Source organism: Triticum aestivum, chromosome 7B (assembly GCF_018294505.1).
Source record: "Triticum aestivum cultivar Chinese Spring chromosome 7B, IWGSC CS RefSeq v2.1, whole genome shotgun sequence".
NCBI lineage: Eukaryota > Viridiplantae > Streptophyta > Magnoliopsida > Poales > Poaceae > Triticum > Triticum aestivum.
This window is the reverse complement of record NC_057813.1, coordinates 625,855,476-625,866,071: the sequence shown is the minus strand read 5'-3', so window position 1 is coordinate 625,866,071 and position 10,596 is coordinate 625,855,476.

Sequence of the window (10,596 nt, the reverse complement as noted above, 5' to 3'; positions counted from 1 at the left end):
CCCCTCCCCATCCTCCCTCGTCCCTCCTTCCTCCCTCCTCCCTCCTTCTTTCACACGTCACCTCCCATTCCCTGCCACCTCGCCGCCGTAGTCCTCTCCCTCCCTCTCACGTCGCCGCCGCCGAAACAAGGTGAGCAGCGCCCAGTCACTTTTTTTACATATATAGCTAGCTTAGCTTACATGGTGAAATGCATGGAAATTCCACCACTAGCTAGCTTAGGAAAAGCATAGATCATTTACATAGGATGAACATATCAATTGATATGGCCATTTCAAAATGCCTACATGCCTCATATAATAAAGTGTTTTGGCAGAGTTTTAACATTGTTTAGGCATTTTGTTTTCTTAAATTCAACCATGCATCATATGACAAAGTTTTATCTATGGAAGTTGATCAGCATCATGTCTACTTTCTATTTATGCAACTTTCAACTATAACTCAAATTGCTAACCCTCTGTTTCATCCAATCAAAAAGTGCATGATTATGCTTTAGGAAGAAAAGTATAAAACTTGATAACTTTACTCATATGTTGCATTTAGTGCATATGGCAATTGTGTCATTGATTATATGACTTGAAACTTGGATAAATTCATATCTTCAATTCCTATTTTTTTTTGAACCAGAGAAATTAGTGTGAAGAGGTGAGGAGGTGCACGAAGAAGGATAACGAAAGCCTCAAGAACAAGCTACATAACACCACCGAGGTATACATGTTTCCGACCTAAAGATGAAGAGCTTGTACTTGATCAAACTATGTACTACTAGTGATATAGTTGTTGTTGCAGAGAAGATGGATATTTGGACATGTGTTGCTATGGAGAAGATGGATATTTGGACATGCGTTGCTTGTCCATTTGGACATGTGTATGATTTTGCAGGGAACACCTCCGAGTGGCCTATGTTTTGCCGAAATGTTGAATCATTTCCATTCCAGCAAATTTCAGGCTTTATATGTCCTATTTTATCAAAGGTCATGCCAAAAAAATTGTGGATTTTGGCATTACTTGTGCTAGAAAGTAGGAAATATCGAGTGTCCTATCCTAGAAGTAACTAGGAGTAGTTCTAGTATGCAATTTTGTTTTGTGTGCATTCTGTTATATGTAATGTTGATCTATACTTAGGGTTGCCTTTCAGTCTATTGGAGCTCCTTGTCATATAGATTGATGTTCCTGAAAGAAGGATCCTGACTGTTGTCGTGGGGGTCCCTTCCTCCTCTTCTCCTCATGGTAGACCTTGGTAATGCACGAGGGAAGAGGGATGCGACCATTGATATGTCCCAAACATATCTACTTTTTCAAACACTTTTGCTCTTGTTTTGGACTCTAACTTGCATGATTTGAATGAAACTAACCTGGACTGACGCTGTATTCAACAGGACTACATTCATGTTATTTTTGTGTAGAAATAAAAGTTGTTAAAATTAGCTAAAAGTTTATAGAGAATTATTTTGGAATTGATAAAAATATTGGCGAAAAGATCTACTGGAGGGGAGCCACCATGGAGCCACAAGCTCAGGTGGCGTGCCATTGTGGGCTCCTAGAGCCTCCATTTGCCCTACCTCTGGTCCTATAAGTTCCATCTCACGAAGAACAAAAATCAAGGAGAAAGAATTATCACATTTTAAGATATGGAGCCGCCGCCACCTCCTATTCTTAATTGGGAGGGATGATCTGTAGTCCGTTCGAGGCAACGGAGAGGGGGATTGATACGTCTCCAAAGTATCTACAATTCTTGATTGTTCCATGCTATTATATTATCTGAATGTTTTATATGCATTAATATGTTATTTTATATTATTTCTGGGACAAACTTATTAACCTAGAGCCTAGTGCTAGTTTCTATTTTTTCCTTGTTTTTGAGTTTTATAGAAAAGGAATATCAAACGGAGTCCAAACAAAATAAAACTTTCGCGATGATTTTTCTTGGACCAGAAGACACCCGTAGGACTTGGAGATGAAGTCAGAGGAGTCCTGAGGCAACCACAAGCCTCAGGGGCGCATCCTAGGGGGGCTCCCTAAGGGCTTGTGCCCCCCCCCCCCCCGGAGCTCCACCAACCCTAATTCTTGGCCTATAAATTCCCAAATATTACCAAACGACCAGAAGCGTCCACCAAAATACTTGTCCGCCGCCGTAACCTTATGTTCCCGTGAGATCCCATCTTGGGGCCTTTCCCGGCACCCCGCCGGAGGGGAATTCGATCACGGAGGGCTTCTATATCAACTCTATTGCCCTTCCAATGAAGTGTGAGTAGTTTACCACAGACCTACGAGTCCATAGCTAGTAGCTAGATGGCTTCTTCTCTCTCTTTGATCCTCAATACCATGTTCTCCTCGATGTTCTTGGAGATCTATCCGATGTAATATTCTTTTGCGGTGTGTTTGTCGAGATCTGATGAATTGTGGATTTATGATCAGTTTATCTATGGATATTATTTGACTCTTCTCTGAATTCTTATATGCATGATTTCATATCTTTGCATTTATCTTCGAATTATCAGTTTGGTTTGGCCATCTAGATTGGTTCTTCTTGCAATGGGAGAGGTGCTTAGTTTTGGGTTCAATCTTGTGGTGTCCTCACCCAATGACAAAGTAAGGGTAGCGAGACACGTATTGTATTGTTGCCATCAAGGGTAAAAAGATGGGGTTTTCATCATATTGCTTGAGTTTATTCCTCTACATCATGTCATCTTACTTAAGGCGTTACTCCGTTCTTATCAACTTAATACTCTAGATGCATGCTGGATAGCGGTCAATGTGTGGAGTAGGTCTACTTGACACAGACGTGATGCCTATATTCACAATCATTGCCTTGAATATCCTCATAACTTTGCGCTTTTCTATCAATTTTCGACAGTAATTTATCCATCGACCGTATTATTTTCCTTCAAGAGAGAAGCCTCTAGTGAAACCTATGGCCCTCGAGTCTATTTTCCATCATATATTTTCAGATCTATAAACAAAAAAAACCCAAAAATATCTTGCTGCAATTTTTTTTACTTTGTTTTACGTTTTAGTAATCTTTTATTTCTATCCCTATCAGATCTCATCCTTGCAAGTGACCTTGAAGGGATTGACAACTCCTTTATCACGTTGGGTGCAAGTGTTTGATTATTTGCGTAGGTGCATAGATTCGAGACTTGCATGTATCTCCTACTGGATTGATACCTTGGTTCTCAAAACTGAGGGAAATACTTATCTCTACTTTGTTGCACCACCCTTTCCCCTTCAAGGAAAAAACCAACGCAAGCTCAAGAAGTAGCATGGATTCATTTCCACCGTCATCAACAACCCTTGTCCATCAACAATTTCATGTTGCTCACCACTGGGAGTGAGTAATTCCTTCATAGGCTTGCCAGGCGGTGATGGAGATGGATGAGATTTGTCATGTAATCGAGTCAATTTGTTAGGGCTTGATCCCTAGTATCCACTATGTTCTGGGATTGAAGTTGCTATGACTTTGCTATGCTTAATGCTTGTCACTAGGGCTCGAGTGCCATGATTTCAGAAATGAACCCTTGATGTTTTCATGAATATATTTGTGTTCTTAATCTTATCTGCTAGTAATATGCACTTGTTATTGTTCTGAACCATAGACCCCAAGGTGACAATAATTGGGATACTCTTCGGAGATGACTGTTATTCGATGGGTTCATATATTCACTATGTGTTAATGCTTTGATTCGGTTCTCTATTAAAAGCATGCCTTAATTACCCTTAGATTTTCTTAAGGACCCCATGATACGTCTCCAACGTATCTATAATTTTTGATTGTTCCATGCTATTATATTATCTGTTTTGGATTTTAATGGGCTTTATTATACACTTTTATATTATTTTTGGGACAAACCTATTAACCGGAGGCCCAATCCAAATTGCTGTTTTTTTTGCCTATTTCAGTGTTTCGAAGAAAAGGAATATCAAACGGAATCCAAACAGAATGGAACCTTCGGGAGAGTGATTTTTGGAACAAGCGTGATCCAAAGGACTTAGAGTGGATATCAAGAAAGAAGTGAGGAGGCCACGAGGCAGGAAGGCGCACCTGCCTCCTGGGCGCGCCCGCACCCTTGTGGGCCCCTCGCAGCTCCACCGATCTACTTCTTCCTTTTATATATACCCATATACCCCGAAAACATCCAGGAGCACAGTAGATCGGGAGTTCCGCCGCCACAAGCCTCTGTAGCCACCAAAAACCAATCGGGACCCTATTCCGGCACCCTGCCGGAGGGGGGATCCCTCATCGGTGGCCATCTTCATCATCCCGGCGCTCTCCTTGACGAGGAGGGAGTAGTTCACCCTCGGGGCTGAGGGTATGTACCAGTAGCTATGTGTTTGATCTCTCTCTCTCTCTGTTGTATTCTTGATTTGGCACGATCTTGATGTACCGCGAGCTTTGCTATTATAGATGGATCTTATGAGGTGGTTTCGTACGCTACAATAATCTCTTCGTTTGTTCTCCGCTATTAGTGACTTTGGAGAGACTCGTTGTTGCATGTTGAGGGATAGTTATATGATCCAGTTATGTTATTATTGTTGAGAGAACTTGCACTAGTGAAAGTATGAACCCTAGGCCTTGTTTCGAAGCATTGCAATATCGTTTGTGCTCACTTTTATCACTAGTTACCTTGCTGTTTTTACATTTTCAGATTACAAAAGCCTATATCTACCATCCATATTGCACTTGTATCACCATCTCTTCGCCGAACCAGTGCACCTATACAATTTGCCATTGTATTGGGTGTGTTGGGGACACAAGAGACTCTTTATTATTTGGTTGCAGGGTTGTTTGAGAGAGACCATCTTCATCCTACGCCTCCCACGGATTGATAAACCTTAGGTCATCCACTTGAGGGAAATTTGCTACTGTCCTACAAATCTCTGCACTTGGAGGCCCAACAACGTCTACAAGAAGAAGGTTGTGTAGTAGACATCAAGCTCTTTTCTGGCGCCGTTGCCGGGGAGGTTTGTGCTTGAAGGTATATCCTTAGATCTTGCAATCAAATCTTTTAGTTTCTTGTTTTATCACTAGTTTAGTTTATAAAATAAAACTACAAAAAATGGAATTAAGGTTGCCTCATATGCTTCATCTTTTAATGTCTTTCATGAAAATGATGGGAAGGAAAATTGTGCTCAGACTACTAGGGAAAATCTTATACACAAAAATTTAGCAGCAACGCGAGTCAAAAAAGGGCGTTAGTGCTAGATAGCAGTAGCGGTTGGGAAAAAACGCGCTACAGATAAAGTCGTAGTAGTAGCGCGTGTGGCTGTAAAAGCGCTACTACTAATATTCCCATTGGTAGAACGCTAGGCTACGCATAGCAGTAGCGGGCTTGGATGAAGCGCGCTATCGCTAGGGCATAAGTAGTAGCGTGTTTCCTAAGAAGAGCGCTGCTGCTAATGAAAATAAAATAAAATGAAAATAAATAGAAAAGTAAATGAAAATGAAAGAAATAGAAAAAGGAGAAAGGAAATAAAAAATAAAATGTCAAGCAAAATAAATGAAAAAGCGAAAAAAAGAAGAAAGGCATAGCAGTAGCGTTTGTTTGCAAGAGGCGCTATAGCTAAAGTAGCTGCATCGCTATAGAAACAGAAGAGGAAATAAAAAGGGGAAGGAAATTAGATAGCTATAGTAGTAGCGCGTTTCGTAAAAACCGCTATAGCGCTAAGTTTGACTTAACCAAAAAATCGTTTCCCCCCGGCCACCACTTCTCCCCCAAATCTCTCGACCCACCCTGCCGCCGTCTCCCCGATTCGCCGTCGCCCACTTTGCCGCCGTCTCCTGCCGACGTCGACGCCCCCAGAGCCACCAGAGCCGTGCACCGTCGACGCCACCGGAGCCTTCCCCAACCCCACGGAGCCGCGCGGCCTCATCAACGCCACCGGAGCCGCCGTCGACGCCACCGGATCCTCCCTCGCCATAACTTTCTCCCTCTCCGTCACCGGAGACGCCCATGCCTCCCTCGCCATCACTGCCTCCCTCGCCACCACCGGAGCCATCCTCTGTAAGCCCCCACCCCTCCTCTCTCTCTCATGCATAGGTTAACTAGTTTAATTAGGTTAACTAGTCGTCAACGGTGCATCGGCACGGGCTAGTGATTTGCACATTTTTATATATTGAAATAGAATGAGGAAAAATATGTATATATTTATTTGTATCGACATTTTATATACAAATGGCATGATAGGACAGAAAATGATATTATTAATGTTCGGTCCAAGAGTAGGAATATAGCCTTACCGTAGGCATGCACAATATCATACAATCATCGTAGTTGTGTACTATGAAATAAACTTATATTATACTTGTATATCTTGAAAGTTTAAAAGTTTGGTTGATACACGTCAACCTAGTTAAATTAAGAAGGATGCAATCAGAAAGGAAAGGACAACATCCAAGAGAATTTATTGCTTAATTTTGAACAATATCTCAAAGTTTGGATCATACAATATGTTTGAATACACAGATTTCGTTACTGGACAGTAAGTTTGTTTTAGAATCATAGTTTTTAATAGCAGGCTAAGCCTATTAGCGGCAGACCTCTTCTAAACGCTATAACGCTATTTAAAATCTTTGTTCATATTTGGATCAAAGTTCCTTAGCGCAAGACCACTTGAAAATGCTATATAGCATGCTATAGCGAAGATATCAATGAATTGCAGGGAAGTAAATATTCCGGCTGTTTCATTTGGCAGAGATATGAATGTATGTAGAATTAGTGTACTTTGGAAATAGAAAAACTTTAGAGGTTTGATCTAAAGAATTAGTGATGTGCACTACCTGATATTTGAGGAATGTTGTCAATGAAACAATACATACATAAACCTGAAAACAATCATATGAGAAAATAGGTGTGAGATTAATTTGATAATCGTATTTTGAAAGAATACAACAAAGAGTTATAGGAATATTTACATTCAATGACCTCGCTAGATGAAGTAGAATATTCATTCAATAAGTAAATCTTTTAAGGTTTTGTTATGTTTGTTATCATTATTGTGTCACTCTCTATATTGTACTTGAGCTAATATTCTTCTGAATCTTAATAAAATTGTCTCACCCTCAAGATCATTCGTTAAGTAAATGATTCAATATTTTCCCAAATTAATTGTTCTTTTTTCATAAGGGTAAGAAAATATAATGGCTTATTTTTGCTAACAAACGAAACCAATAGACTGAGATTTCTCTTTTGCAAACAATAAATGTTACCCCATATGAAGCAAAAGCATCACTGAATAGAAGATTTTAGTCCTACTTGAGCTCGGCCTAAGAGATGTACAGCAGATGATCTTGAGTAGGCAATAGTCGGTGTCGAGAGAAATGCATGGTGTTTTTTGTGTGCCGGATAATACATGGTATTTAATGAAATAAACCTTATTCTGAACCTGATCAATCATATACTTCTCTGTGATATTCTTTTCAAAAGGCACTATTTTAATAGGTGTTACCCTCATGATACTATTTTTAGGCTCAATTATAGCGTATAGGCTCCATTCCAGTGTGTACTAATTTTGAAAACAGTAGATACTATGAAGTTGATTAACATGGTATGCATTATTCTGCAAAAGCACAAGTAAATATCTCGAGTAGAATTACACTTCTTAATCAAATCATCAAATAGAAACATATTTATTATGACCATTGTTACTCTGAAACTATTTCCTACAGTTTATGAACTTTTTGACATTTTTGTTTCCCTGAAGTCAAAGATGAATCAGTCGAACATATACTAAATTTCCCCCCAAAGCAAATCACTACTGCAATCTGACATCCGAAGCATTGAAAGGAGGCATACGTCCGCACCAATGCAACGGGAAGGCTAGCTGTAGCTTCGAGGATACGGTTGAAACCTGTAAGATGCAACCAAGTGAAGCATCTGAGCAGCAGCAATGTCCCATCTCCTGTCTCCCATGTTATCTCTCTTCGTCCCTCCTTTTTCTCCTCTCTTCTTTGTGCTCTCTCACAGCCGCGTTCTCTCTCTCTCTTATCTCTCACACGTATCAATCATCTTTCTCTTATTTTCTTGTCCATTCTCATCTGTCTCTCATTTTCTTGTTTTTCTCTCTCTCCTCTCCATTTCCGTTGACTGGTCCAGCCTCTCTCTCTATACTACTGCGGTTCTCTCTCCTCTCATTTCATCTCTGTTCTATCTCTCTCTTCTCAGATGCGTTATTTTCTCTCCTCCCGATTTCTGCTCTCTGACAACCTCTATCTACTGCGCACGCAAGAATCTCGGATGGTGCATTGCATCTGTTGTGTGGGGCAGCCCTTCACGTGTGGGGAAAGGTGAATAGTGACAGAAGATGCCAAGAGGGGACTGCTAAATTCCTGCTAATGATGCTGGAGCAGTCAGATGTTGGCTCGTGGTGCTCCCAGCTGCACAGATCGCAACGCCAAATAGATGGTCATGACAGCAGGTACCGCGGAGCTCGAGCTACAATGAAACTTTCTGTACATATTTTCGGCATATAAAAATTAGAAACTACATATTTCTAGAAAAATAGAACTACATACTGCTCTGTACAGTTATACAGTTCTATACTGAAGATTTGCAGTAAAACAACTTGATGGAAGAACTGGAGTTAGTCCATCCAAATTTCTTCAGTACGCTATGCACTCACAAAATATCTAGCTTTATGAAGTTTGCATTTAACATCAACGTTCAGCATAGGGTATTAGAGATAGTTATATGAGTATAAATAATCCCGGGCTATAAATTTAAGGATGTGGAGTTACTTGCCAGCTGAGTAGGCCGAGGAATGACTGTCGATGAATATAAAGGATGTCAGTAGATTCAACAACAACCCGCCATAGTTCCTTTAGTCAGCAGCCTCATGGATGCCAGCGGCCACCCAGTGTGATTAAAACTGCAATCGGTAGTTCAGAACACCTCCCAATCTGCTGCATCATCTGTCGTGGGATTGTGAATAAGAATAACTGCTTGCACTTAAAGCTTGGGCAGAACATGAAAGAGGCTTCATTGGATCATACCTTTTTTTGGTGGCTTCGATTGTGGATGGTACATGACATAGATTTGGCAGCCTACGTGATATTTTGGTCCGTCTCCTTGTAGTTATTGTCGCAGCTGCCGCAGGCGAGGATATCCAGCATCATACTCTGTAACTTCTCGTCCCCTGATGTCCCCTTCTTCCAGCTGCAAATTTTTCCTCAAGCTGGTGTGGCAATGCAAACATGACTGATCATGGATTAATTAAGTACCCCAAAAAAGATGGATTTCACTAAGTTCATGGCATATGTTGTTGCTGAACAAGTATGAAAATTTATTTAACCCTATTAACTTGGTATATTTGTAACCTCGTAACAGCTATAGTGGCTTCTTTGGTGAGCCAACTGACACTATGTGATTGTAATACAGAAAAGCAAGGAACGTATGATCCAAAGGTGAAATATAGAATGTCATAAGAATGACTCAACCTGGTGTCTGATTGATTTACATATCGGGACGATAACAAAACTGTAATGAATGCACATGTACATGCTGCAAAATGAGATGGACGATATGAACACTGATTCAGTCAAACATATATAGTATCCATATCAGCAAAACTGAAATAATCAATTAAGATAAATTTAGTAACCAACATCTCAGTCTACAGTTTGAAATTTTTTCCCTTGGCCACCATGTACAACCTAAAAACATGTGAAAATCTGCATGCATGTTAAAGAGAAAAATAACAAATATATTTTCTATTCAAGTAGAGTATGTTCGCTGCTCATGCATTAAAAACATCCATGAAGCTTTTCCTCAATTCGAAGCCATCAATATTTCGGATGTTCTATGTTCTAACTTATGGATTCTGGTCCTCAAAAACCAATGGATCCTAGCTAGATCTCACCTGCTCCTTATCCAGAACCAAGTAGTTACCATGTGCCAAAGCAATAATTGGATCTTTTTTTATTCTTATTCCAAGGAATATTTGTTTCAAGAACACATGTTGATTGTGGTAGTTCCTAGGGTTGTACAGCAGGGCCAGAAAGAACCTGGCGAGACTGCCCAATGAATTCTCCATGAACTATGCGAGAGCATGAGAAGGGAGGCACCAACCTTGATTGTCTGTATACATCAAGGAGTTGTCGGTTGTGATGATCGTGCTACCACGGGATCCATCCAACCCTCATGATGTTGCTGCAGTGGCACCTGCTAAAGTGGCTAAGGCGTGCGAGCAATGAAGTTTGCTTCGCACGACATGAGGACGGGAGTAGTGTTTGGGACGTGAGCACCAGAGCTGGTTGATTCTGTCCTTGCCGCCATCTGACACACCATCGGGCTGAGACAGGGATGCGTATACATGCGTTACCTTCCACCGGTGGCTTATAAGCATAAATCCAAAGAAAACCGAATTGCAACTTTAGTTGTTTGATGATGTATATAGCAAGAACGGAAGGAGAGTAGCCCCATGCTGGAAGAATTCATGGTGAGAAGAAAATCCTGATGCTCGTATGCTATTGAGAGCTGGAGCCACGTCTCCTGCCTAATAATTTGAGTTGAACAGGGTTGGACTAATCGTATCTATCTAGGACTCTTAGATAGTAGATTTCATCTGAACCATAGATTAGCACATTTCATCCATACCATAGA